This window comes from Misgurnus anguillicaudatus, unplaced genomic scaffold (genome assembly GCF_027580225.2).
Source record: "Misgurnus anguillicaudatus unplaced genomic scaffold, ASM2758022v2 HiC_scaffold_29, whole genome shotgun sequence".
NCBI classification, from domain to species: domain Eukaryota; kingdom Metazoa; phylum Chordata; class Actinopteri; order Cypriniformes; family Cobitidae; genus Misgurnus; species Misgurnus anguillicaudatus.
In genome coordinates, this window is record NW_027395279.1 from 2,154,162 (window position 1) to 2,161,819 (window position 7,658).

Sequence of the window (7,658 nt, forward strand, 5' to 3'; positions counted from 1 at the left end):
AACGAAAATCACAAATTTTGAAAATAAACACTTTGTTGCTCATTATCTCGAAACTTGCGCTGCCGACTTGTGTCCCTAGTTTCTGTGACTGTGCGCCAGTGCAAAATACGAAATGATACATGCGTCACTGACAAAGTCAATTGCACTGGGTGCAAGATAGGGCCCCGTGTGTGTTATTGGGGCACATTTACATAAGCATACTTGCTTAATATTTTGTCTTTCTTATAGGTGCAAGAGTAAAGGTCTTTACACACCGGGACGTTTTTCGTGCGCGTTTATCGTCGACGTTTAACGTCTCGTGACTCAAGAACGAGCGCCAATGTGAGTGCGCACACCCACGCGAAAAGCGCAACGCGCAAAAGCGTCATTTTCAGAAAAACGCCTCGGACGCGTTTTTTTGGTTTGACGCGGCGCGTTAAAAGTTGGCCGACCAATGAGATTGGCGCTTTTGTTCACGTGCCTGGCGCTGCTGAAGTTCCAGTAAAACACGACTTGGTGGCGCTCAAGCACAAAATGGTCTTGCGGAGCACGTGGAACAGGTAAACACACAAAGAAGATGCATCGAGGCTGTGGAGGTTAATGAAGGTGTCGGAGTTCCTCACATCATCGACTGAATTTCGAAGGTAACGTGATATATATTAGAACATTACAATACATAGCTGTGTGGGCTATATTATTAGATTAAATGTTATTGTCATTACACAAGTACAAGGCAACGGAATGCAGTTTAGGTCTAACCAGAAGTGCAAAAGCAGTATAAAAAGTGCAGGATATCAATAATAATTGCATCTAGGTGCAGGATTATGTAATACGATGTAACAACTTACTATGGGTGGTACTATGAACATAATACTATGAACATAATCTACAGTAATGTACAAATTGATGTGTATGTGTACACAATAAACTAAACAGAACAGTAGTGAAATTATTTTTTAAGTAGTGCATGAATGAATTTGGATTGTAACTAGTCAGTTAAGAGGGCAATGGCTTAAGTTATTGTGAATAGTTATTCTAATATTCAGTACACAGGGGTGCAAACGATGCAATTCAAGTAGTCCAGCAGTGCAAATGAACAGGGAGTATGAAATAGACAGTCCAGTAGTGTATTGAACAGACCAGTAGTGCAAATCTACATTATAACTGTGCAAGTAAGAAAAAATTATTATTGGTGCATTACATTACGATATGTAATGCACTGACATTGAACACTTCATACCATGGCATGTTCCCTGTACACCGTGATATCACATGTTTTGTTGTTTGCACCATAGTATTTCATTGTGTGTAACTGGAACCTGTTGTACACAAAAGTGGACAATTACACTGCTTCATGTTCAAAGAAAAATATTTGGTTATTATATTCATTGCTTTTTCCTAACCCCAAATAGGTTGGAGAAATCTAAAATGCAAGCCAAACCAAAGGTGGGGTTTTAGGAGGTTAATTTGTGTTCTGTGTATAGGTAACATCTGCTGCATTTGTTCAGCCAGATAAAATACCATGAATCTAAATTACATTTGTAATCAAATATTGACCTCATGGATATCGTAGCATGGCCCTCAGTGTGAAAGATTGTTTCTGATGAAAACTAAATTTATCTTTACAGTGTTCACAGCAATATTTCTGCTAAAATGATGTGAGCAAAAGTGAGGAGGCCCCAGCAAGCACGTCTTCAGGATCATCCAGCACCAGCCGTGACAAGGTCCAATCTAAACAAAAGAAAACAGTCCGAGACGAACCTCTGGAGATGTACCTCTTATCAAAAGATGCTAAAGGGAAAAAATTGAAAGCGAAGCACAGAAGAGAGAAAGAAGAGCACAGAAGTAGCGCTCTGCCAGTTTTGGGTCACACCTATAGATGTTTATTATATACCATTATATTTAGTTATTTTTTTTAATGTTTATACATTCAAGAAATACAGTTAAACATGTAGATTTCATAGATATGTTTATTTGCACTACAGTTCACTTAGACTTCTATCATTGTGACTTATTTGCTCTACAGCTCTGCCAGTTCTTGTTCACACAAATTAATGTTTATTATATACCATTTTACTTATGTATTTTAAGTGTTTATACATTTAAGAAATACATTTGAAAATGTCTAATTTCTAAATGTTGATTTGCACTATCGTTCAGTTGCACTACAGTCATTGTGACTTTTCTGGAGTGGACCAACATTTCTGAATCCTGTTTTATTTGATTTTACTGTCATGTCTCTGATTGTTATTGCAAACTGCAGTTCATTCACAAAATGTAATGTTTGATTAAAAAAACTAATTGTAAATAAATAAGTAAATGACATTTTGGCACTATGCATATATTTGTACATCAGTATTGTTGACCTCTTTTTGTAATAACTAACTTACATACCTAATTATTGCATCATTATATTTATAGGCAACACTTACCAATTTGCAGGAGTATTAAAATTTTTGGGCACAACCAAAATGGTGGTTCCTTGTTCTACCCACCCAACCTCTATAAAACGAGTATATTGGTAAAAATGAGAACTTAAATCTTTAGCCAAATCACAAAATACAATACATTTGGCAGGAAATTTGATAAAATTGTTAACAGAGAAAGTGCTTGTAAAAGATTTGTTAAAAGTACACACATCGGATCACCCATTACCTTATATTTTGTGAAAGAGTTTTAATTTTGATATAACGAGTTCTATCAAAAATAGTTACTTTTATGTGGAGATGCTGATGTATTAACTAATGATAAAAGAATCGAATCAAATAGATTTCATTTAAAAATGTATTCAAGTTCACAGAGATATTGTTTGTACAAAGATTATATATATTTATACAACAGTTCTTTCTGGTTCTCGAATCTGATTGGCTAAGAGCTATACGATATTGTACTGATAACGGCACTGTAACCGCTTCACCTTTCGTATTATTCCGCCACCTAGTGAATGGAGGTCCTAAGCAGGCTCATCTCTGAATGGAAAAACACAGACGCGCTGTGTGAATCACTCTCCGTGTGTGTGTCTCATTAGTTTACTAGCTCATAAATCAGTCTGTGAATCCCCAATCAGAAGTTATTATTCCTTCAAAGATCAGCGCTTTTGGATGTTACGTTAAAGTTAATGGGAGACATGTCTTGTCATATCGTGTGGACGATTAACACTTGGAAAGAGGAATATAAACACACTTTTTCTGGAGCTATATCTCTTATCAGAACGCGAAAACACCGTGGAACTGCAGGTAAGCCCCGCAGCTTTTAAATGTGGACATTGATCATTTACTTTATCGTGACGTGACTATTAAAACATGTTATGAGATATCGCCACTGGTATATTTATAAGCAGCATGCAAAAACATCTCTCTGACACTTATAAAAAACCGTTTTGTATAGTACTGACAAGAACAAAGTTTAATAATAATAATCGAGTGCTCGTATCGCGTTAAGAATAAATGAGAAAGCAATAGTAACGTTTCACAAGTATAGTCTTATTAACTTTTACCTCGCGCCAAAACAATAACAACACAAAAGACACTAAATATGAATAAAAAAACAAGTACAAGTTTGATCATGACACCAAATACTGCTGATTTGATCTCATTTTGACGATCATAAACAAACAAGGCCAACAGGAGAGCCAGGGTATCCCTTTCAGAAATGTAGCCCAGAGAGGGCGGTGGTCAGCGGGGCGAGTGAACACTGATGTCCGCTCATGCTTTGGTTCTCATTTGTAACGAATCTCACTAAGCAAACGTTCAAACAGGCGCTATCTTTACTAATCGACTGCAGATTTAAATATAATACAGATACATTCTCGACTGAACTAATCTTAAAACTACACTTTGTGACCAAGAAACGGTAATATAAAGAAACGGCTTTTCCGTCCATTGAGTTGGTATGAGCTTCAAAACAGCCGAAAGTTTTACCTGTCATTCTGGCCGCCCTCAAATCCGTGGCGGAAGAAGTAGTTCTCAAACAAAGAGGCTTTTAAAATAACTCCGTTGTTGTTTTCTAGTTTTCGTTTTTCAAACGTGTGCCGTCGAACTGTTGTATAAAAGCAATATCGCTCTCGGAGTCGTGTGATATAGCTCTATATCATCACGGCTGGCCTCTGGCCTAATCACAGCCGTGATGATATAGAGCTATATCACACTCCTACTCGAGCGATATTGCTTAAATATATTCAAGAGCCATGTTTGTTTGTTTGCTAGTTAACCAAAAATCGTATATGAATGGTTATTGACTACACGCAGGTGTAACTGTCTCTCTTCTTCTGTGTGACAAGTGAGTGTTAGAACAGACGCATAACGTCTCGCAGCGCCGCCCCGTGTACCGGCATATATCTGTTTTGTTACTAGGCGCCATCTAATGTCCAGGGAGTGAAATTGCACCTCACTCGGCTCAGCGCCAGTAAAATTCGTTTGGGTGTGAAAGCAGAAAAACGTGACGTTAAACGTCGACGATAAACGCGCACGAAAAACGTCCCGGTGTGTAAAGACCTTGAAGCTCTAAAAAGATGGATAGCCACAGGTCAGCCATTGGCTTGAGAGAGACGTCATGGCAATTTATGAATAAATCTATCACCTAGCATTCACTGACAAAACAGGTAACTCGTCCAGAAATCTAGTCTAATATTAACTTGTTTTGTCTCCATGTCTTATTCTTTCACCAATGACCAACAGACCCAAATCTTGTTCAGTCTGATGCTCAACCTTGTCCAGTCCACCAAATGATGACCACTGCAAAGTGATGGGAATCTGTGATAATCACAGCCTGTGTTTCAAGATCAACATGACAATAACAGACCATCTCTTATCTTACTCTTATCTGACTAAATGTTCAGCATCATTGCCATAATGTTCAACAAAGAACATTAGATGGAGTATCACAATGATCCAGCAACAAGCTCCTATAGACATTGACCCAATCATATTGACTTTTATTTTTATAGTTAGTCATGTACAACTAACATCCTTTCATTCTTATTCTATGCTGTCTCTCTGTTTTGTAATGTATTGTACTGTAATGTAGTGTCTGTAATACTGCACTGCAAAAATGCTAAATTGTGAAAGGTGCTATAAAAATAAATTAGAAATTAATGTTATATATTTACCCCATAAACAATGTGTTAATATTCAGTATTTTTTGTCATTAGCATGTTTTGATGTGGCATATGTCATGATTTTAATGATTTCATTTAATTGATGTCCGTTTATTGTCTTTGCTAAATTTTATTGTTAGTGTATTCAATATTAAAGCAGTTATTTAACATCCATATCTCATTTAAGTAGTGATTTATTCATACTCTATATTTATTTTGATGTATATTTTTAACTTGTGATAATGTGATTGTTATACACATATTTTTTATTGTATGACTTCTCAAAAATAAAAGTACTTATCTGATGTCTTGCTGTTCTGTTTAAAAACTGTTAAACAAGTGCTGCAAATAAAAAGTGTATATATAACAGAAATAACCCTCCTGACTGCTGATAAATTAAAGGTTCTTTATAGCACCATAGAAGTTCTATATAGCACTTTTTAAGGCAAGGTTCTATATAGAACCGAAAAGGGGTCTGTTATTGTTACAAGCTGAAGAACTGTTAAGAACACAGACAACAGATTCCAGAGCAGAGGTGTATTTATTAAATATCACAACAAGTCTCTCAGTCACCAAAGTCACTTAATGGCATCCAGGGCAGGGAAACAGAGCACGAAGATATTCTCTGGCAATGACGGCACAGAGTGAAGACAGGGGGAATTAATTCTCTGTGGAATTAGACGGCGAACCGGACCACGGCACAACCCAAAAGGGATAGCTCATCAACTGCAACAGTCCAGAGCTGTGATATAGAGGAGAGACAAAGTTAGTGATGGTAAAAAAATGTCAGCGCTATAAGCGCAACAAACTGTTCAGTTCGCTGGAGATGATCAGTGACAGAGCTATGGTGATGGTGGTAACAGCACAGTGATAGAGAAACAATTCAGCTGTGTGCAGCAGATGAACTATAAACTGAGACTCGAAGTAATCCAATCTCTCCACAGCGAAGACGATCTAGTTCATGAGGTGACAGTTTGTAGAACTGTGAAGACTGAGTGACGGCTGGAAGTCTGCAAGGACGAGAGAATATTTCTAGCCCTTCTCCAGGTGCGTTTGCAACGTTGGACGAAGGCTAGCGCAGACGGAACCGCCGCATCGGGCTCTTGAGAAGGAAATAATGGAGGCTGGAACCCCATGGACGCCTCAGGCGGGTAAGGGAAAAGGGGAATGGCAGTTAAAAGCAGTCTCTTCTTCTGATCTCCAGGACAGCTCCGAGTAGAGCGGGGGCTAGGACTCCTTTCCTGAAGGGTCTCTACTATCCGTGGCGCCCTCCGCTTCTCCTGGAGGCAGAACAGGAAAGACAATTTAGTGCTTGGTTGATAATTTCTTCAGTACCTGTTATTGTCAATGGTCTAAGATATGTACTCCTTCTCTCGCCTTCAAGGTCACTGACGAACTCCTCGGGCCTCCTCCCGGCCGGAACTAAAAGCAGAAGTGGGATATACAATGCGGGTGAGAACTTCACACAAAGGTAGGTACTTTACCAGCTGGAACTTGGCACTCCTCTTCGGGCCGTACTGAGAGCAAAGGTGGGTTACGTCCACAGGTAAGGTAGTCCAGACAGAGGTAAAGGGTTGCATGATCTGGGGCTTTTACGTTCCTCTTCAGGGCGTGCTGGGGACAGAGGTAAGTTACACCACACAGGTAAGGTATTTCAGACAGAGGTAAGAGGTTTGTGTACACTGGGACTTCACGTTCCTCTTCAAAGCGGGCTGGGGACAGAGGTAAGTTACACCACACAGGCAAGGTATTTCAGACAGAGGTAAGAGGTTTGTATACACTGGGACTCCACGTTCCTCTTCAAAGCGTGCTGGGGACAGAGGCGGGTTACACCACACAGGTAAGAGGCTTTTTCATAAACTGAGCTTAAGTTCCTCTCCAGGGCGTGCTAGGGACAGAGGTAAGTTACACCACACAGGTAAGATATTTCAGACAGAGGTAAGAGGTTTGTATACACTGGGACTTCACGTTCCTCTTCAAAGTGTGCTGGGGACAGAGGTAAGTTACACCACACAGGTAAGGTATTTCAGACAGAGGTAAGAGGTTTGTATACACTGGGACTTCACATTCCTCTTCAAAGCGTGCTGGGGACAGAGGTAAGTTACACCACACAGGTAAGGTATTCTCATAAACTGAGCTTAAGTTCCTCTCCAGGGCGTGCTAGGGACGGAGTTAAGTTACAACACACATGTAGGATATTTCAGACAGAGGTAAGAGGTTTGTATACACTGGGACTTTACGTTCCTTTTCAAAATGTGCTGGGGACAGAGGTAAGTTACACCACACCGGTAAGTTATTTCAGACAGAGGTAAGAGGTTTAATGGTCGTCTCACCCAACACGTTTCCCGGGGGGCAGTGGATTTTCAGGGCGCCTGCTGCACACAGGGGACGCCGAGTATGATGCGTACGGGCCTGAACGCTTCCCTAGTTCCCCCCTCCTCTCTGGTACTGGGGGTACTGAACAGGGGCGAACTCTTGACGAGGCTCCGTATAAAAATGGTGGATGTGCAGGCAACTGCACTAAATAATGACCACGAGGCCACACAATAAGTGTGGAGCACTTCTACTCACACAGTCTCCCAGG

At 39.9% G+C, this 7,658-nt stretch overlaps 1 long non-coding RNA gene across 1 annotated transcript; it reads left to right on the forward strand.

Moving 5' to 3' along the window:
* Window positions 1-236: 236 nt before the first annotated feature.
* LOC141362816 (uncharacterized) lies at window positions 237-1,709 on the forward strand. Its single transcript, XR_012368399.1, has 2 exons — window positions 237-623; window positions 1,608-1,709. It is a non-coding gene; the product is annotated as an uncharacterized lncRNA (long non-coding RNA).
* Window positions 1,710-7,658: the final 5,949 nt, after the last annotated feature.